The 21,746-nt window shown below is 47.6% G+C and overlaps 1 long non-coding RNA gene across 1 annotated transcript; it reads right to left on the bottom strand.

Annotated features, from left to right (window-relative positions):
- Window positions 1-1,181: 1,181 nt before the first annotated feature.
- On the bottom strand, window positions 1,182-17,279 carry LOC309619414. Its single transcript, XR_014238937.1, has 3 exons — window positions 16,794-17,279; window positions 7,950-11,528; window positions 1,182-6,493 (listed from the first exon to the last, which is right to left on the bottom strand). It is a non-coding gene; the product is annotated as an uncharacterized lncRNA (long non-coding RNA).
- Window positions 17,280-21,746: the final 4,467 nt, after the last annotated feature.

Consider the following 21,746-nt stretch of genomic DNA (forward strand, 5'->3'; position numbering starts at 1 on the left):
CGCCGATGGGCTTCCCCTGCATTTTGAGTTCTGGTACCACCCCCTTGCACCTCCCCAGGGAGCAGCCAGTCCTTAGAGGTCATCTCTTCCCCTGGTCTGCTCTCTTGAATAAACTTGCTTAGCAATTTCCCTCTTCAAAACCAAACCACGCTAGAAACAAGGGGTCCCTATCGGCCCTCCACTGCCCCTTTAGCTACATATTGCCCATCGCTTGCTTCCCCTTCTCAACAAGCGGGATGAATTTGGCTGTGAGCACAGCCTCGACTTCCTCCCTCCTATTTACTCAAATCCACCCTGATTTAATTTATGTTTAGTTTTTGTTTGATACTGATCATCCCTATCTCCTTCTCCCCTTGGGTCCCCCCTTGGCTCCTGAGACTTACCTCCCTTGGGCTTCCTCCCCGGCTCCGCCCTCCCAGGCCCCACCCCTCCTAGACCTGCCCCCCCCCAATCCGCCCCCCCTTTCTGGGATCCACTTGCACGCAGCACTCTGCAGAGCTGTGGAAGGGAGTCCACAAAAGGCCCCACTCCAGCAGGGGGTAAAGACTTGGGCCTGGTGGACAAGGTGACCAGTTGTTTTTTTTTTTTTAATTTATTTTATTTATTTATTTTTGTCTGCGTTGGGTCTTCTTTGCTGCATGCGGGCTTTCTCTAGTTGTGGCGAGCGGGGACTACTCTTGGTTACGGTGCACAGGCTTCTCATTGCGGTGGCTTCTCTCGTTGCAGAGCACAGGCTCTAGGCGCACGGGCTTCAGTAGTTGTGGCTCGCGGGCTGAGTAGTTGTGGCTCGCGGACTTAGTTGCTCTGCGGCATGTGGGATCTTCCCGGACCAGGGCTTGAACCCGTGTCCCCTGCATTGGCAGGCGGATTCTTAACCACTGCACCACCAGGGAAGCCCAGGTGATGAGTTCTTGATCCGCATTTATTTTTACTGTTAGAAGGACCTTTGCTAAGGATCTTGAGTACTGGATAGGTTCCCAAGCTCAGAGGATACATGTATCCCCTACATGCCGCGGGGCTTGTAGGGGAGAGAGGGTTGGAGAGTGTGTGAAGGGTGTTCAGTGCTGGGCTAGCAGCTGGGACCCCATTTCACAGACCCCTAATCCTCGTGTGAGAGGCAGAACCGGGGGCCACTTGGGGAGGGCTTGGGGAGGGTCAGCATAGGGACCCTGGGCTCCCCCAAGGAAGGCTGGAACCCTGGCGCTCCAGTTATTTACTGTTGTCTGAAAAACGGATGCGGCAGAGCAGGTCTGCAATTTGGACAGGAATGAGGGCACGGGAGAAGCCTCATCTCGGCTCCGCGAGGTATCAGCTGGGGCACGTCAGGGGGCTGAGGATCCACTTACAGGATGGCTTTCGCACATGCTGGAGAGTTGGCGCTGGCTGTTGGTTGAGAGCTTGGGGGCTTGGTTCCTGTCCCCACGGGCCTCTCTCCCATCGGCTTGGCCTTTCTCAACCAGTCTGCTGGCTGGTTCCCAAGAGACAGCAGTGGAAGTTACCAGTTTCTTAAGGCCTGGGCCCCACACTGACACAGTGATTATCTTGCATCCACTGTATTCTATTGGTTAAATAGTTGCCAGGCTCAATTTCAAGAGCAGAGGACAGAGATGCCACCTAGTGATAGGAGGAGTATCAGAGAATTGGGGGCTGTGTTTTCAAACTGCCACACCTAGGATCCTGCCTTTACCCCTCTCTCCTCCTCCCTGTGCTCTCTGTTACTCTTCGCCTCCATCCTTTCAGGTTGGGACTGGGTGGGGACAGTCAGTAAAGTGAAGCCCAGAAAGTTATGGCATGGATCACACCTTTCTTTCTCCACCCCAGCCTTAGGGCTGCTTCCCTCAGTGGTGGTCAAGCTTGCAGATGAAAGAAAGGCCGTGGTAATTTAATGTGTCCCTTCCAGGAGGGTGAAGAGGAGGGGAGGGAAGGAAGAAGTTTCAGGGAGCTTCAAGCAAGCTGGGGCTTCCATCCGGCGCAAGAGGAATTATCTGAGTGAAGGGAAGAGAGGTGAACAGAATAGCAGGAGCATTTCTCAGTGTTTCCGAGAGGCCTCGGTCCCATGGCCTGCTTTCAAAGTACAGAGCAGAGTTCCTGCTATTACTGTGATGGTTATAGGTGGATTATTATCATTAGAATGAGTTTAAGCTTCTTTTCCGTGTTCTTTCATTGTGCTTCAAAAGTAATAGAAATTAATAGTCACGAGGCCCAGCCAGCTCAGGCATTTTCCTTTGAGGTTGGTGACAAGGAAGTGAGGCGTCTCGTGCCAATGAAGCCGGACACCTGTGCTGCAGCTCATCAGCTGAAGCCTCTAATTAACCCCACAAACGCTGCCAAGCAACTATGGGGGTAATGACCGTCTCCCTCCAGACCCAGCCCAGTCTTAAGCCCATGACCTTGAGCGACACTGTACCTCCCACGGCTATTCTATAAAGGGGAGAATGATGGCAGGCAGCGGACTGACTCTTTCCAATCATGAAGGTAACGAAAGACATAAATATACAAAGTACCAAGGCTTGCAGGGTGAGAGTGGCTCAGTGCCGAGAACCGCAGTGGCCTTTTTACACCAAGTAGGCACGTTTTCCTGATATAATTGTCTTCCTTTTGCAAGCATTGAATAAATTTCTCTCACGCACACACGCCCTTCTGCCTCTATCCGACCAGATTTCAGAATGGCCTTCACCAGGAAGAATTTCTAAAGTGCAGTGAATAAGGTGAACATTTATCTTTTGTTTTGTTTTGTTTTTATTTTTTGGCTCTGCCGCACGGCACGTGGGATCTTAGTTCCCCGACCAGGGATTGAACCCACGCCTCCTGCATTGGAAGTGCAGAGTCTTAACCACTGGAACTCCAGGGAAGTCCTGTGAACATTTATCTTCAAGGAGTTTCCACCCAAGGGGACAAGAGAGTCCAGGGATGTTGCTAGCAGTCAGCTTGGGATTCAGGAATGATTTCTCTGGGAATCCCTTCCACCTCCATCAACACACACCAGATGAGCTCGTGAAAAGCTGAAGGCCAGCTCCCTCTGAGACAGCTTAGCATGGGTGGATTGGGAGATTTCATGGGATTTTGATGATCTACGATTTAGATCATCAAAGACGAAGGGCAGGGGAGTCCGTGAGGGAGGGCGGGCAGGAGATGGAGAAAAAGGAGACGTTGGGAATGAGGCTGCCTGCAGCCACGAAAGAGCACATCCTCCAGGGTCCTGGGTTTAAATTTTGGCCCCATTTCTTAGGACTTCTGGCAAGACCCTTTTTAAGTCTCAGTGTCAATATCTAAAAAGTGGGGATTCAAATAGCTACCACGATAGAGTTGCTGTGAGAATTAAATGAGATAATGGATGTTTGGCAGTGTCTGGAGGAGTAGGAGTTAAGTAATGGGCGTGAACGTGTGCGTTTGGGGGGCAGGAACTGGTCTGGTTTGTGTTGGGGAGGAGAGTGAGGTCAGCGTGCAAGAGAGTGGGGTGTGATTGTGAAATCACACAGAATATTGGTGCTAGGAGATTGGTTGTACCACTTCCCAGATGAGTCATCTGAACCCCAGAGAATGAAGTAATTTACCAAATGAACGCTGTGTCTGCAATACCATCTGAACATGTGGCCTCAAACATACAAGATCTTTGAGGGCAGAGGCTGTAAGTTCCACATCTTTGCAAAGCCCTGCAACCCCCAGCACATCATGTTGGGGCTCAGTGACTACTTCTTGAATGAGGGCAGCACGAGCTCACCAGAAGAATGTGGTCAGTATACTGATGCTTTAGTGCTCCTCTACACTTCCCCAACCAATCAGCTCAAAACCCATCTGTCTTAGAGTGATTAGGTTAAAACGTTTTTATGTGTTCAGGCCTGACAATTTTTTCTCGTGTTTTCGGGGTTTTGTGTCATGCTTAGAAATATCTTTCTCTCCTCGATTCCTCTAAAGCTATGCATCCGTGTTCCGGTCACACACGTTTCTGATTTCAGCTGTTCCCCTGTCAAGTCCAATCCACCTGTGTGCTCTGGTGGGAGTAACCCCATACAGCCGGCCTCCTGCAGGGGGAGGGACGGGGGAGGGACTGGGGAGGGGCGTGGCTGGGGGCGTGGCCCCGGAGTCGGTTGCTGTGTGAGCTTTGGCCAGTTCCTTCACCTCTCTGTGTCTCCATCCCTCAGCTGTAAAAGGGGATAACAGTAGAACCCACCTCAGAAGTATGAGGTCAGGAGTGATTGAGGTAACACATAGCGCTAACATCTGTGGCTGGCACAGAGTGTATACTTAGAAAACCTTGAATATCCTATTCTCATCCACCCTGCACCGTCTCCTAAGGACCTTCAAGATGATGGGCAGAAATCTGGGTCCCCACAATTCCAGCGCTTGGGCAGTGGACCGAGCCTCGGCAGCGCTGCCCCAAGGGCTGAGAAGCAGCGTCCAGCTCTGTCTGCCCCAAGGGTGACCCGAGAAGGGCCAGGCCTGCAGAATGGCCGGCTGGGCAGGGCTGGGAGAGGGTGGGTGGACAGACCACGGAGCCAAGGCTGGAACTGCGGGGATCCGGCTCACTCTCATCGCTAGGAGTCTCTGTTGCCACTAGAATCGTGGTCGGCGGCTAACTCACCAGCTTGCGGGCTCCTTCTCAGAGTGAAAACTCTCTTGGGTGCCCTTCCAGTGTCTTTCAGCCTTGCCGTCCCAGTAGGATCGGTGTGCTTTTTTAATTAAGGAAATTAAACACACATACACAGTTTAAATAATTAACAAATCGAGGATTAAGGATAGAGATTTCCTGGCTTTGGCTGGGTTGAAGCCAGCCACTTCACAAAGGGCAGCTGATGAACGGCCTCTGCAGGGCACGCAGAGGCAGGTCCGCGCCAGCCTGCCAGCCCGCTTGGCGCGCGGGGAGGGCAAACCCTGTCTGGGATGCTCTTGCCCTCGCCCTCGCTCCGGAGGCCAGGTGAGGGGCGAGCCCCCGAGCAGGGCGCCCCAGTCTGCCCACGGCCCGGCGGCTGGCATTCCCTTCTAGTCCGGGGCTTCGCTGGGTGGGCGGCAATGGTCAGAAGCCCCATGCGTTGTTTGTAAGCCTCTCCTTCTTCCTGACAGCGCAGCTTCTGCCCACTTGGGCCACCTTTGGTCCCACGGTTTCTGCTGTGCTTCACAGCCAGCGCTCCATCACAGCGGGCGACCCGCCCTGCCTCTTTCCTTCTCCCGCCCCTGGTCTGCATGAAGTGCACCCTCCCGGAGGCAACCCGGGCTGGAAGGCTCTACCCCCGCGGGTCCCGCCCTAATTACCCTCATTCGTCATCCCTTCCTGGCTCACGCGGCTGCCAGCCGGTCAGAGTGGCTCCAGCCCACCCCCCCCACCCCCCCCGCAGAACCCAAGTTCTGCTTCCTTGGGAGCCTTCACACCTGTTAAGTGCCCCCTCTCTCCTCTTTGCCAAGCTGCCTTCTTCCCCTGCTCGCGTTCTCCCTCTTCACTAGTCGGCCTGGCCTGCCCAGCTAGGTTCAGGGCGTCCTCATCATCCCAGCGTGCCCTCGGCAGACACGCCTACACGCCAGGGCTGGAAAGAGTCCCGGTGGCTTTATTAGAGCCCCGGAGGCTGTACACACCCTTCCTCATGATGCCCGAAGCGCCATTCCCCAACTAGCCTTTCTGGTTGACTCTTCTTTCAAAACCCTGTTCCAGTAGCTATACTTTCTTTTAAAACCGGCCCTTACGCCCTCAGTTTCACTTTTGCTTCTCTGTACTTCCTTTGAAGTGCATACTATTACTACCGTATTACCATAGCAAATTGGTAGTGAGTTACTTGACTGCTCCGTTTTCTAGACTTTGAGATCCTTGAAGGCAGAGCTCACATCTTATTTATTTTATTATTTTAGTAAGATATCTTAATAACATCTTACATATCTTCGTATTTCCAGAACCAAACACAGCACCTTGGGATCCTCTTTTTTTTTTTTTTTTTCCTGAAGTAGTCTATAATGAATCACTAATTCCTTGACCATGTTTCTTTACCTCCAGAGTATTTCTTTCATTTCTTCTATCTTATACTTCCCTTACCTCACTCATCCTATTCCTAGATATCTGCTCACGAGAACACCAAATTTTCCTTTTTTTTTTTTTTCTGTTTTGACTGCCATGCAGCTTGTGGGACCTTAGTTCCTCCATCAGGGACCGAACCCTGGGCCCTGGCAGTGAGAGTGCCGAGTGCTACTACTGGACCAGGATTCCCAGAAAATCAAATTTCTTAAGGATTCACAGTGGAATTGCTGAACTCACAGGGATTCTCCGGCTATTTTCTTGTTTATTTGTTTCAAGGGCATGACCCCATATTTATAAAAGAGATCTTGTCTCACTCTTGAACATGGCAGGAGGAACAAACTAAAGAAGAGTAGATGAGGGTGAAGGACAGAAGTCCATTCCACGGTCAGCCCTCAGAACTGATGTAGTGCCTTTGATCAATCCCAAAATGGTCCCAGGGATGTGCAGGCAATGGCCGTCCTTGTTTCAGGCAAGAGAAGAAGCAGGGGGTTTCTGTAACAGAAGGAAGCCACTGGTGTGAGAATGGGGTAGCATTGTTTTGTTAAGACTAATTTTAAGGATTTATTTTTGTATTAATTAAATTTAATTTCAAATCTGTTTAATTTAGTAAATTTAAGGATAATCTTGTAAATAACCTAAGAAAATAGAATAATGCATTTGAGAATGAAATATAAACTATTAGCTTAGGTAATGAAGAAGAATTGCCTGTATCATAGGTAGAATGAACCTGGACCAGGAGGAGGAGAGAACTGACTGATCGGGAAGAAGAAAGGACATAGAAAGTGGAAATAGAAATAGGAAGGAAACAGGAAGTGAAGGCTTCTTTAATCTGATATAATTGATCCAGGACAAATCTATCCTGTGCCTCAGGTAACTCTGGATGGCAAAATGGACACATTTTTATTTATAGGCTACTACCACTTGTCCTTTGAAACCCTTACCCCCGGCACATGGAAAACCCTCATTTAAGAACTCCACGAGCTTGCCCCGGGCAGCTAGCCTGATTCATAAAATGCCAGAACATTGTACACTCCCTCTGTATGTTATTATAGTTTCAAATGATGGTTCTCATCTGGATAAAATCTCCTTTGAGCTATTGGCGTTATTGCCTTAATTACATTTGTACCTTCAAATTCAATGCTTTATGAGAATTCTCCATTTGCTATGAAACCCACATAGCATTTTAAACAACTAAAACCAAACCAAAACAAAATCAAATACCTGCCTAATTACAGAGCTTGCTGACTGGTTACCTATGAAACATTTGCAGACTACAGATGTTTTGTTTGTTGGCCTATACAGTGTTTTAATTGTTGCATAGTTTTCAAAATTTTAAAATGTGGAGATTTCTCATAAAAATCAGGATTTCTGACTTGTATTGAATAATTGGAAGATCTTGCATCACTGGACTCCTCATCCTGGATGGTAATATATACACTACTAAATGGACATATATACACTGCCAAACATAAAACAGAAAGCTAGTGGGAAGCAGCCGCATAGCACAGGGAGATCAGCTCGGTGGTTTGTGACCACCTAGAGGGGTGGGATAGGGAGGGTGGGAGGGAGGGAGACGCAAGAGCGAAGAGATATGGGAACATATGTATATGTATAACCGATTCACTTTGTTATAGAGCAGAGACTAACACACCATTGTAAAGCAATTATACTCCAATAAAGATGTTTAAAAAACAAAAAAAAGACCCAATGCAGCCAAAAATAAATAAATAAATAAATAAATTAATTAATTAATTAAAAAACAAAAACAAAAATGGGTGAAACCATAGCGTTATCTGTAAAAAGACGCTACTGGAATACGGGACTATTGCAACCAGTTATCTTTTAAGTGATTGCCCAACTCATTTTAAAATCATTCCTTATGATAGAACATTTATACCTTAAGGAATAATTAAACAGTCAGGTGCCAATTTTTGAAAAATAAGTTTACCCCAAATAGCTTATTTGTGAGCCCACGCCGTGGGTCTCTCACTTGAACGGTGGTCTTCTGTTGTCCACGACAGACAGGCAGCGGCATCTCACAGAAGTGTATTTGGGGGGCCTGAGGAGCTTCCCAGGAAGGAACTCAGCCTGGGTTACTGCTGGGGAACTGGTGAATGGATGCAACTCTATCTGCAAAAGCTGGGAAGCTTCCTGGAAATAGACTCATCCAAGCGGAAGAAGTTGCCCAAGAAGAGGCTCTGAATGGCTTGGGCGGGAGGGTCCGGGGGAGATGTTCCCCTAACCTGTTCTGGGCCCAGTCTACTTCACACTCGCACGTCTAGAGACAGAGAGAAGGACTACGAGTATAAAATGGGATGATCTCTTGTAACACGCTCCGTGAAATCCTGGGGCTGAAACAGCAGTGCTTTGAGACTCCCTCCCTCTGGCACAGTTTACTCTCCCATAGGCTGGGAACCATGAGAACTCAGGACATCAGTGACCTCACTGGCGGGGAACAGCTGTACCTGGGGGTGAGCAAGACGAGGCACGGTGCCTGGTGGCACAGTGTTAGCCCCAGCAGGAAGTGCTAGAGCGGGTGGGGCACTGGCAGCCTGGAGAAATACACAGGGGACACTCCCTGAGCATGCCAGGAAGTTCTTGGGAGGGGCCAGAGAGAGGTGGCATTCCTGTGCTAGCAGGTAGAAGCAAGAGTCTTTGAAAATTGCTGATTACTCTTAATACTACCTCTTCCAAACATTGGTGAGACCTAGGAAAACTTGGGTTCCATCATGTATTTGGTAATCATCTTATATTCTAAAATCATACTATAAACAGTGGTTAGATTTTTAAATAAGGAAGAAAATAAGAAGGAGGGAGGGAAGGAAGGAAGGAAGGGAAAGAAGAAGGGAGGGAGGGAGGAAGCCCAATTTCTCCCATTATAAACTATACATTGGCTAAACACTACACATTTGTTATTGAAAAAAGAGTAGAACTCTTTTTGTTTTAAACCCATAAAATACATTTAAACATACCAAAGTGTTAAGCAAACAGATAACTGGCCTCTGGTGCTTTTCCACTATCAGCCGAACCGTTCACCTTAATCCACGTGCTTACTTAGGGTTCAGGACTCAGAATGTACTTAGGGCTCTGTCCATTACTTAATCCCTGAAATATACTGTTAACGTCCTACATGGGGTGGTTGGGACAGGAATGAAGAGTCCCAGCACCAGATGAGGAGGGGCATGATGGGTAGGCAGGCACAGAAGAACTAGCATCTATTGGACATCTTTTTTTGGTTTCTTCTCTAACTAAATGTTCATAGGATCTTTATTATTTTTTTTTTTCAGAAGAAAACATTGGCATCTATTTTTTAACCACTTTACTGAGGTATGACTGACATACAAAACATTGTACATATTTAATGTATACAACTTGATGAGTTTTGAGACAGGTATATATCTGTGAAACCATCACCCTAATCTATGCCATAAACATGTCTATCACCTCCAAAAGTTCCCTCCCACCCTCTTTATTGATTATCTTTTTTTTTCAATTAATTCATTTATTTATTTTTGACTGCTTTGGGTCTTCATTGCTGCGAGCGGGCTTTCTCTAGTGTGGCAAGCGGGGGCTACTCTTCATTGCTGTGCGTGGGCTTCTCATTGCGGTGGCTTCTCTTGTGGTGGAGCACGGGCTCTAGGCGCGTGGGCTTCGGTAGTTGTGGTACACGGGCTTAGTTGCTCCGCGGTATGTGGGATCTTCCAGGACCAGGGCTCGAACCCGTGTCCCCTGCATTGGCAGGTGGATTCTTAACCACTGAGCCACCAAGGAAGTCCTGATTATCTTTTACGTGCTGGTTCATTTAAGGGTAACTCTTCATTTATCAAGTGCAGATTATATGCCTATCATGTACTGGACCCTTTATAACATATCTTGTTGGATCCTCAAAAGATTCTCATCCAGAAAAAACAAAACTGAGGCTCAGAGAAGTTAAGCAAATTGCAAAAGTCAATAGAAGTATTAGAGCCAAGCGTGCTCAGTTCCCAAGGGTGGTCACCAGCCTGGAGGATTAGGGTGAAGTCAAGAGGAAGAGGAAGGGGGAGCAGCTGGTGACTCGGGGGTGGAGGCGGGGGTGGGCCCCCCGGTGAGAAGTCACAGGTCGCCGCGGATGTGGGAAAAGGCAGGGACTCCTCAGGCGGGGTCGTGGCAATGATGAGGAAAAGAGGCTGGAGGGGTTCCCGTACAGTCAAGGTGCTTTCAGGGCAGTGGGAGAGCGGAGAACAACTTCACTGGGCAGATGTGAGAAATGGGGACCAGGAGAGGAGAGGGGCGGAGAAGCAGGGATGAGGCTAGAGACTGGGGAGTGAGGGAGTTTCTGCTGTGGGTTTTTCAGGGCGGCCGGCAGAGACAAGACAGGCTGAGTCTGAATTCACAGCAAAAGGACATGTGTGAACTGTGTGTCCCAGGCAAGCCTTGCCTCTACTAATAATCTTGGTCAAAGGTTCCACTTTTATTACCTTAAAATATTACTGAATGTTTAAAAGCCTGGAGTCTCCAGGCTAATAGCAATTCCTTTAATTGTTTTTAAAGGATTAATTCCCAGTATTTTCGTTTTTATTCTATATGGAGAAGATTCCTTTTCTTTGTTCCTTTATAAACTTTGTTCCTTTATAAGATTCAACACTGGAAACTAGCATCTTAAGGACTACACATTCCAGGAATTTGCTGCAGGGTCCTTAGTACCTGGAGCTGGTATTAAAAAGATCATTAAGAACAGAGCATCTCTTCATTCCCTGGCTCCTGGTAATTTGTGTTTAAAGACTAGACTAGACTCCAGCAGAGTTAATATTTACAGGGAGGGAAAATATTATTTACATGGACCCCAGACACAAAAACAGCTATAAATTCACATATAGTTAACCTCCGTCTGCTCCTTATTTTCTTTACTTATTAAGTCAATTCAAGACCCTATTATCATATATAAAGTTGTTTCAATAATTTCACCCACAAGCCCTTTAAAAGGAAAATAAAAAATGAAGAACTTGCCAGATTCTCATTTAATGTAAAGAACCTTTACAGACTTCAGAAGGAGTGCTTCTGGGTAAAGTAAATGAGAAAAATGTGGAAGAAAAATAAATTATTGCCATTTTGTCCTTTGGAGTTATATAGAAATTGAAGAGGAGGAAATGGATTCCAAGGGGTGAAATCTTCCTCCAGAATGTAACAGGCTATTCTTAAGGATTTCCAGGAATAAAAGAGCGTGCATATGAACAAACTAATCCAAAAGGCAAATTATACTGCTTAACAATATGTGCATTCATTAATGTGAATGGACAAATAAGGTTCTCAACCACGTCATAAAACTCTGCACCTTCTGGGTCTTTTTCTGCACCTCCTGCAGCAGCTCGGTAACTCCAAATTCAGGCTGCCTGAGTGTCCATGTGTCCAGGACATCTCAAGATTTCACCCCAGGCTTAATCCAGCTCAGGTTATGCGATCCACTTACCTTTCAGGACAGGAATCAAGAGAATCTCCTCACTTAATACACAGCAAGGAGGACCTGAACGTCGGTGGTAATTGGGAAGGCCTGTTGGGGTCAAAGTAGCAAAGGAATTTAGAAGCCAGAGGAGTCCACACAAGAACTTGTACACGAATGTTTACGGCATCATTATTCATAAGAGCCAAAAATGTTAACAATTCAAATGTCTATCAACTGATGAGTGGATAAATAAAATATGGTATATTCATACGATGAAAAATATTCAGCAACAAAAATAAATGAAGGACTGATATATACTACAACATTGATGAATACAAGTCACCAATATCAGGAATGAAAGGGGTTATCACTACAGGTCCTACAAACATTAAAAGAATAATAAGGAATATTATGAACAACCTTATGCCAACAAATTCAACAATTTAGATGAAACTAGACAAACTCCTTGAATAACTTTTAAAAGCTGACACAGGATGAAAAAGAAAATTTGAATAGCCCTTTATCTAGTAAAGAAATTGAATTTGTTACCAAAAAAACTTAGGAAGAAAATTCCAGGCTCATATTGTTTCACTGGTGAATTCCATGAAATATTTAAGAAAAAATAATTCTTTTAAAAAAATGAGTAGGAGGAAAACACTTCTCACTCATTTTATGAGCCCATCATAGCCCTAACACCAAAACTTAATATAACATTACCAAAAAGAAAAGAAAATTAGCGGCCAGTATCCCTTATGAACATAGTCACAAGAATCCTCAACAAAATATTAGCTAATCAAATCTAGCAATATATAAAAGGCATAAATGTCATGACCAAGTCATTTAGTCCCATCCCCCTGACCTCCTGGAGGTTGAATCAATCACCAGTGGCCAGTGATTTGATCACTCATGCCTATGTGATGTAGCCTCCCCAAAACCCCAAAAGGATGGGATTCAGAGAGCTTCCGGGTTGGTGAATATGTGGACATTCAGGGAGAGTGGTGCACCCGAGAGGTCATGGAAGTTCTGTATCCTTTCTCCACGGCTTGCCCCATGCATCTCTTCTATCAGGCTATTCCTGAGTTACATCTTTTTATAACATGGCAAGTAAAATATTTCTCTGAGTTCTTTGAACGGCTGTAGAAAATTAATCATACCCAAGGATGGGGTTGCTGGAATCTCCGATCTACAGACAGTTGGTCAGAAGCACAGGTGACAACCTGGACCTGTGACTAGCTTCTGACCTGGGGGTGGGGGTCAGTCGTGTAGGGCTGAGCCCTTAACCTGTGGGATCTGATGCCATCACCAAGTAGATAGGGTCAGAACTGAATTGAATTCTAGGACACCCAGGTGGTATCCGAGAATCAAGAATTGAGTTGGTGGTGCGAAAGCCCCGTCACCTACCCCCCACATTTGAAAAGTTGGTGACCAGAATCTTAGTTGGTGTCAGAACCCTCAACACACCAGGCACACCCCACCAGGCACACCTCATCACCAACACAGCCCCACCAGCACCTATGGGTGTCGGAGATCCATAATTGTGCGATTTTCAGAATTTCCCCAAAGTGTTTTCTGATGTTGCTGGTGGTTTCTCTTCCATCATTGGTTGTGGGAAGGAAACCATCAGAAATATTTTATTAATAAAGACATTCCTCTGAGTCTTGTTCTAAAACTATTCACCAAAACCAGAATCAGAACAAAAAATTGAAATGGACTAGGAAATATCTTCCTTTTGGGGCCTCCTAGCTGATTTTTATTCTGAATGGATTCTGTTTTATTTTCTTATCATAGTGGAGTCACTGCTAACAGAAGAGCAGGTGAAAACCTACATATTCCCCTTGCACCCTTCTCCTCATTTTCTCTGGCTGTATTTTTCTTTCCAATTCTTTGTGAGCTTTTTAGCTCCGTCTCCCCAGTGGCCTCCATTCCATCATTTGTCTTCCATTAGTTCTTTTGTTGGGTCTATCTTATTTCTGAAATGTTCGCTACTAAAGTGTGTCACAGTTCTTAAAATCCCCAAAGCATTCCTAACTCGTATCCTTCTCCTCCCTCCCGTTCCATCTTCATGAGGCACCAGGAGCATCTTTCCTGCAAGACCTTGCTTGGAGCTGACGGTGGACCCAAGAACTCCAGAAGCCTGATTAGTTTCCTTTCTACAGAAACAATCCATTTACCTAGACAATTTCACATTTCAATTCTCAACATCTAAGCATGGCCAGCACTTTTAAAGTAGAAGAATTCTTTGTCAGAAATAGGCTTTGCTTTTTCTCCTAGAGACATTTGCCACAGGATATCAGTTTTTTCAAAGGAAATATAAACAACCATCTAGTAAGGAAGAAAATCCCACATCTCACAGATTTCACTCACTTCTAGTTTCTTCTTATTCATGCCCAGCTCATGTGAAGGGCTTGTTCAACCCGTCTGACTATGGGAAAATGCCAATTATCAAAAGGGTAAATATTCCCTAAATCTTCAATAATATCTAAAAAGTGTGTGATTTTATTCTACTCCTGACATATTTTGATGGTTTCATGGGTTAATGGATCTTCTTATTGAATCATTGAGCAAAAGCTTTAAATAAAAACATCAAAGCCTTTATTTTATTTTTCCTCAGCCACAGGACAGACCAACCCTGCAGCCCACTTCCTTATTAGAATACTAGAACCGTCAGATTTCTGCCCACACACTGACCGGGCTTCCCTGTGGGGTAAGGAGTCCTTTTTCTAGCCCTGAACTGAATGCTATTCGTTCTTCCACTGTTCACTCACTATAGTTCTTCTGTAGTATTCTGATTCTGTTGAGAGAATCCAAAATTGGCAAATGCTTTGATTTACAAACCTTGATTTACAAACACAAAGGGTAAACATTTTCTAACTCTTCAGTAGTTTTCCATAATATTCCAAAGCGTGCAACTTTATTCTACACGTATTGATGGTTTCATGGGTTAACGGATCTCCTGACTGAACGATGGAATTATTAAGCCTTGCGTAAATAGTAGAAGCTCCTCTTCAGAGGTGTTAAATAAAGTAGAAGTTTGGCAACAGTCTGAAGTGGGGCTCTATAGACCACCAGCCTGGAAAATCCAGTTTTCAATTCAGTTTCTCCTTGGTCCTGTCCTAGGCTGGTTAATAGAAGCTGAAGCAGGTTGACGATTGAAGCAACTTGGATTATGACGGCTGTAAGATTGAACTTTTGAAGTATAAGTATACTTAACGTGATCTGATATCTGTGTTTGTTCCTGGAAGGTTGTGTGTGAGTTCAATTTTGGTCACTGCATAATTTTCTCATTTCCTTACACTATAAATTTTAGAATGCTTTACCTTGGTGCCTAATTACCTTTAAAAGGTAGTTATTTCCAACATTTCTCTTTCTGTTTTTCTGTTCATAGGCTTCTGATAAGTAGCCGTTACCCCCTTAATGAATGCGTCCATTGGAAGCTGCACTGGTAATAAGACAATGCTTTTTATAAGGCTTTAATTTATTTCTTTTAAACAAAATTTCTCATGTTGGAGTTTCTTTAAGCAGAGCACATATGCTGATTAGCCTGGGCAAATCTGACTGCTGTACAGGCACTAGGAGGTGCTGACTTTGGGGTTGTCCTCTGTCTGGTTATTTATTGCTGTGTAACCAACCGTCCCAAAACTCAGTGGCTTGAAACAACAATATGTTTTTCTCTCGCATGGTTCAGTGGCTTGGCTGGGTTCGACTGTGTGATTCTCCCTTGCGGTCTCTCATGCAGCTTGCCATCAGATGCTGGCTGGGGCTGGAGTCACTTGAAGGCACTTGGCTGGACGTCCAAGAAGGTTTCTCTGGTCACATGGCGTGTGTAGGCTGGGATGACTGCAGAGCTGGGGGCTGGCTGGGTGCCTCTCTCTCCCCAAAGCCTCTCTCCGCGACTAGCGTGGGACTCCTCACAACATAGCGATCTCAGGGTGGTAGACCTTCTTTCTGGCAGTGGCTTCCCTGAGAGCGTGCCATCCAACGAGTATGGTAGATAGTGCGAGGTTCCTGGCCTTGGAACTCAGTGCCACTGAGGCTGCATTCTGTTGTTTACATGGAAGTCACAGGGCCAAACCAGATTCAAGGGGACAGGACTATACACAGGCCTGGACGTCAGGAGTTGTAGCCCATCAGAGATCCATCTTTGGAGTTTAGCTACTGTGTTTAATGTATCTCAAATTTATAAAGTGGGTTAGAGTTAAAGCTACCTATTTTGGCTGTATTCCTGGGAACACTTTAATAATAATAATAATAATAATAATAATAATAATAATATCTGCCATTCATGCAGCAATTGCACTGTCAACCACTGGAGACAGAGTTGGGCAAAAACAAATTAAAAATTCCTGCTCTCACAGAACTAGTGGGGGAGAAAGGCAATAAAGTAAATAAGAAAATATACAGGATATCAGACGGTGCTAAACTCTATGGAGAAAACATAAGCAGGAAGAGAATTAGGAAATGTGTGTGTAGAAGCAATGCTAAGTGGGCTCTTAGAGAGGCTGCCCTGATGAGGGGACACTGAAGCAGGGATCTGAAGGAGGTGAGGGCCCTTGTGGGGAAAGAGCTTTCTAGTAAGGGGGCTTTTGGCTGGGGCTCAGTCGGGGGGTTAGGAGACTGGGTCAGAGTGGAGGGAGGGGTGTGGGGGGCCGTGAGGTTTATGTAGGCCTTTTACTTACATGAGGCTTTTACTCTGAGTGTGAATGGAAGGCCCTGGTGTGGTTGTCTCTGCTGGCAGGGAGCGCGGGTCCAGCGGGGGACAGTCAGGGGGCTACCACGCAGCCCAGGCAATGGGGGCCTGGGCCTGGGTGTTGGCTGCAGAAGTGCTAGGTGGTGAGCTATCATATTAGAGGCACATTTGGAAGGCAGGACCGATGAGATGTGATTACAGATTGGACCTGGAAACAGAGACAAATCTTCTGAGAAGTTTTGCTGTGAATGGAGGGAGTGGAGAACCAAGGTGCAGGCTGGGAGGGACATGTGTTTTCCTCGGTTTTGTTTTTGTTTTGGGTTATTGTTTTTGTTTGTTTGTTTAAGATGTGAAGAATGTTTGTGCATTGGTGGGAATGGTCCAACAGAAAGGGAACAGTTGGTGATGCAGGACAGAGAGGGGCTGATTGCTGGTGTGACGTCCTTGAACAAGGAGCAGGGTGGGATCAGGGTACCAGCGACGGGTTGGCCTCAGGGAGGTGCACCGGCAGCTCGCCAGAGTAACGGCGGGAAGGACCAGGTTTATGGGTAGCTGGCTGGGTGTGGGGTGGCCTTTACGGAAGTTCTCTTTTGATGCCTCCATCAGATCCACAGAAGAGGATCTGGGGGTCTGGGAGGGAGACAATTTGCCAAACAGCCATCAAAGTGAGGGAAGAGTGAACTCACAGGACAGGAGGCAGGATCCCTGGGCAGCGCCTGGCGCCCTAGACGTTCCTGACCAGGGCTTGAAAGCCGGACGAGCGCAGGGCTGTTCTTCCCCATCGTTCCCAGCGGCGCGGAGGCCAGGGTGTTGCTGGAGGACCGGGTACAGAGCAGGGGACCCGGCAGCCAGGTCAGCTCAGAGGGAGGAAGAGGAGGGAAAGGCGCTGGAGCAGCAGGGGAGCGCCCGGACGGGGCGGGTGTCGGGGGTTGCCTAAGGCCTCGGGGCTACGCAAGCGCTTCCCACCCGGCTCAGCGGGGTTGTGTTCAGATCCTGAAGCTCTCCTAAATTGTCCGCAAATATCTTCCGGACCTAACAGAGAAACAAGTAACTTACGGGAAATCACAGACCCCAAACCAACTAACAGAACGACCGACCGCTCAGGTCAGCTGCCAGCCACTCCCTCCCCCGACCCCGCCGGGCCTTCGAGAAACTGCCAGCCGCGGCCCCAGGCCCGGGGCTCCGGCGAGAGGAGAGGACGCCGCCTGCCGGCCGCCCCCCACCCCGCCGCCCGGGCTCTCAGCCTCCCCGGGCCGCCCTCGCCCGCCAAGTTCACCCGGCAGGGCCTCCGCCCCCCGGACCATCCCCCACCTGGGCCACCCTCCCCCTGGACGGGCCACTCCCACCCGGACCCTCCCCCTGGCCGGGCCACCCCCTCCCCGGGCCACCCTCCCCCTGGCCGGGCCACTCCCACCCGGACCCTCCCCCTGGCCGGGCCACTCCCACCCGGACCCTCCCCCTGCCGGGCCACCCCCTCCCCGGGCCACCCTCCTCCTGGCCGGGCCACTCCCACCCGGACCCTCCCCCTGCCGGGCCACCCTCTCCCGGGTCAAGTTCATCCGGCCGGGCCATCCTCCCCCGGGCCGCAGTAAAGGCGGGAGCGATGGTGGAGCCGGCCGGCAGGCAGGCGGGGGCCCTGGGGGCGGCCCGGGGGCTGGGGCGCGGGGAGAAGCGGGGTGAGGCAGGAGTCGCTCGCTGGTCCGCCCTCCGCCCGCCGGGATTGCGGATTTGGGCCCGGGCACCCACGGTCCCCTCCTCTGCGCCTGCCGCACTTTCCTTGCCAACGCCCGGCCGCCCCCATCCAGCATTTAGGCGTCAGCCTGGAAGCCTTGCTCGGGAGGGCTGTCCCGGCCCCCCAGTCGGGGTTGGGGCCGCGGCCTCCCGAATTTCTCCTCCGCCTTAGTTGTCCCCCGCGCTACCTTGTCTGCTCATCCTCAGTATCACCAACATGACCAGGAAAGCAGGGCCTCTGTCCCCGCTGCTCACAGGTGTATCCACCGTGCTTACCACAATTCCTAGCACACGCATGCACCCAATAAACGTGCCTTGGATGAGTGGTGAGTCCGGCCAGTCTCCCTGCACCTTCCCAGGCCTCTTTTCTTTCAGATTGCATGGCTGGTAAGTTCCAGACTTGTCCCACGGGCCTCTGACTCCCTGTTTCTGGTCTCCATTATTCTCTGGTACCCAGGTGAGGACTCCAGCTCCTAGCCCTCAACAGTCAACCAGCAAACTTTTGAGGAGGGCTCAGCTCTCCTTTTTGCTGTACTGTAGACCCAGTTTCAGTCCCAAACTGCACTGATCCTGCCAGCCTCCCATGTCTGAGGTGTATTCTGACCTTTGGTGACAGAGAGCAAAGAATATGCATGTTTACTCTGGATTTGATCCGCGAGGAGGCGACAGTGAGATTGGTTTTGAACAATTTCTGAAGCTGGCACTCTGGCTGGCCGTTGTCAGCTTGCTGGTTGTGTAATTTTATTGCTACTATCTGTGTGCCCGGAAGGGTTGCAGTGGGAAGAGTTTTAAAGTCTAAAAATAAAAGTCAATAAACCAATAATGAGGACTGTCAAGCTATAATAACTCACACATGATTGAATCTTTTTCCGAATCCCAACAATTTGTTTTTAACACCAACCGACCAACTCTGCAGCCGAGGTCTGATTTGTCCCCACTGCTCAGTCCCAGCACTGATCTGAATGGCAGTGTGCGTGTGTGCTGCCCGTCTGTCGGCAGAGCCATTACAAACCACTGGCCCAGTGTTAGGTTTATCTCTGCATTGATTGGCTTCAGGTTTGGGCGTGTTGTGTGGTTCCTGTGCAAGGACCCAAATCTTTCCTGTCAGAGCGAGAGCACAAATAACCCGATCATCCGTGAAAAATTCGTTCATGAAAACACAAGGAAAATACAATAATACAGGAACCGTATTGAAATTAATCAAAAACCGGAGACACTGCCCTTCAGATGTGGCTCTGGGTTCCAGTTATCAGGGCTGCTTAGAACAGCCTCTATATTTTCTCACTGGGCCTTATCGGGAAGGATTTCTTGCTTGGAAAGAACAAAGCTCTACTATAATTAAATCAAAGAATGATATTATTCTCCCATTGAAGTGTAAAAATTCAGCAAGAGCTGTGATAAAAACAATAGTCACGGGTCCCTCTCTGCACTGTCAGAGGGTGATTCCCTTTGGTGGCAGCCCCTGGGGACAGGGGCCAGCTTCCTGTTCTGCATAGTGTCTTGATGGGGTCTCAAGAGGTCTGGCCATTTCTCAGCTGGTCACTGAGCTATGGGTTAGAAAGGGGTGGGAGGAGGTCAAAAAAGAAGGAGGCAGAAAAGAAGAAGAGAAAGCAGCAGAAGCACGTTGTTGTGCAGAGAAAGGTGAAATCCCCTTGTAGTCATGTGGCTTTGATTCTTCAGCTAATCCTCACTGTGCCCAGGGGGTGAGCTCCTCCATCCTCCCAAAAGAAATGTCTAGCCCGAGCACACACAGAAGTCCCTTTTCTTAGTGTGTCTTAGTACAAAGGAGACAAGCTGACATTTTCGAGAGGGCATTGACAAAGGAAAGCAAAGAGGAAGTAGCTCCAGGAAATATCAGTGGTATGCAAAAGTCAGATTTCCCAAACACAGATTTCTTTTTAACTAATTAATTAATATATTTATTTATATTTTCGGCTGCGTTGGGTCTTCGTTGCTGCGCGCGGGCTTTCTCTAGTTGTGGCGAGCGGGGGCTACTCTTCGTTGCGGTGCGTGAGCTTCTCATTGCAGTGGCTTCTCTTGTGGAGCACGGGCTCTAGGCTCACAGGCTCAGTAGTTGTGGCTCGTGGGCTCTAGAGCGAAGGCTCAGTAGTTGTGGCTCACGGGCTTAGTTGCTCTGCAGCATGTGGGATCTTCCCGGACCAGGGCTTGAACCCGTGTCCCCTGCATTGGCAGGCGGATTCTTAACCACTGCGCCACCAGGGAAGTCCCCAAACACAGATTTCTGGTTCTACCGTGATGCTGGTCTCACTCCCTAGGACACTGCAACTCCACAGGCACTGGGGCTGTCCTCGTGTGATGGGTGCTACCTAAATTCAGGTCACCCGGAGCTGTATCCTCCTTGACACTGAGGAGAGCCCACTCCCCACATGCTCTGCCACTCAGGTCCAGTTTTCCACATGAGGGATTCACCAGGTAGACCTGAACCTCCCCCATGAAAACACTCATCGCACTTTATTTGAATTCCTTGTTTAATTAATACTCAAATTCTCTACCAGACGCAACACTCTGAAGGAGGGACCTTGTCTGTCTAGATCATTGCTCTATTCTCAGTGCCAATAGTGTGTTAGTAGGCGTTCAATACGTGTGTTAATGAATTAGTCACTACCTCCCACTTCTAGGATGTATCCCCAGGAAACAATCGGACAAATGTGCAGAAATATTGGTAAAAGGCCATTGATCTCTTCATTGCTTCTAAAATGTCTACAAATGAGACACTGGTTAAATAAATGAAGGGACTCTATCCAACAGAATACTATGCAGCCATTTAGAATGATACTCCACATTTATTGACATAGAAAGATATTCACAAAACAGAGCTAGAGAGAAACGAAGCCAATTGCACAACTGTGCACCATCTATCATGGAATTTTTGTAAAATAAAAAAAGCTGTGTGGTAGGAAATCAGGTATTTTGATTTTCCTCTTTAGCTTTCTGTATTGTCTGATTTAACAAAAGCTTCTTTAAAAAGTTCCTTTTATAGTGTGAAAAGCCAAGAAAATCACTTCCATTTTGAAAACAATGTAATTGTTCATTCCCATCTGGCCTTTCTCCATATACAGGGCAATTATGCGTCGCACTTGTGAAAGGAGGAAAAATGGCTTCGATTAGAGAACACGAGAAACTAGCACATCATTAATTGAAGGAATCAAAAAGAAGGAATTGTGTCTACTGAAGGCACTCTCCTTTGTAGCAGACAAAAACACTGAAAAGACTTTTTAAAAAGTCAGAGAAATAAAATGGCATCACAGGCTACAGGTTGAGCTGGTGCCCAATGAACACTCAGAACAGCACATCTGGAAATGACGAATCACGAGGGCTTCTTTCCTTTTGATTCACACACATAATTATGCCGAATTGTAACCAGTGTCAGCTGCCTGGATGCTTCGAAGTCCTCCAGCCTTTTGCAAATCATCCTTTTTCTTTCGTATCCAAACAGACTTGCTTGAGGCCCTATGTCAAGCTTTGGCTATAGAATGTTCATGGTTTCACCAAGATTTCTGATGACTCCCCCAGATTTGGAGGAAGCGGGTATGCACTCTACTCCCACAGTCACCTGTTGGTACAGATTCCTACTTTTACTGAATCTGGGTGATCCATCCATCTTGTTGCTTCCTAAGGCTGCTCTGTCTACCCACACTGCTTTGCCCACCCTAAACATACCTCTCTCTCATTCCCCAAACCATCAACAGCACTGGAACCTGATGAATGTTTAGGCCCTAAGAAGACTCTTACAGCGCTGCTCAGAATAGGCAAAGACTTGCAGCTATGCTCTGCCCTCTGTATCCACGGGTTCTGCATTAGTGAATTCAACCAACTGCAGATGGAGAATTTTTTTTTTTTAATTCAGAAGGTTGCAAAAAAGCAAACCTGGCATTTGTCACACCAGC

Source organism: Balaenoptera borealis (genome assembly GCF_965194805.1).
Source record: "Balaenoptera borealis genome assembly, chromosome: 21".
NCBI lineage: Eukaryota > Metazoa > Chordata > Mammalia > Artiodactyla > Balaenopteridae > Balaenoptera > Balaenoptera borealis.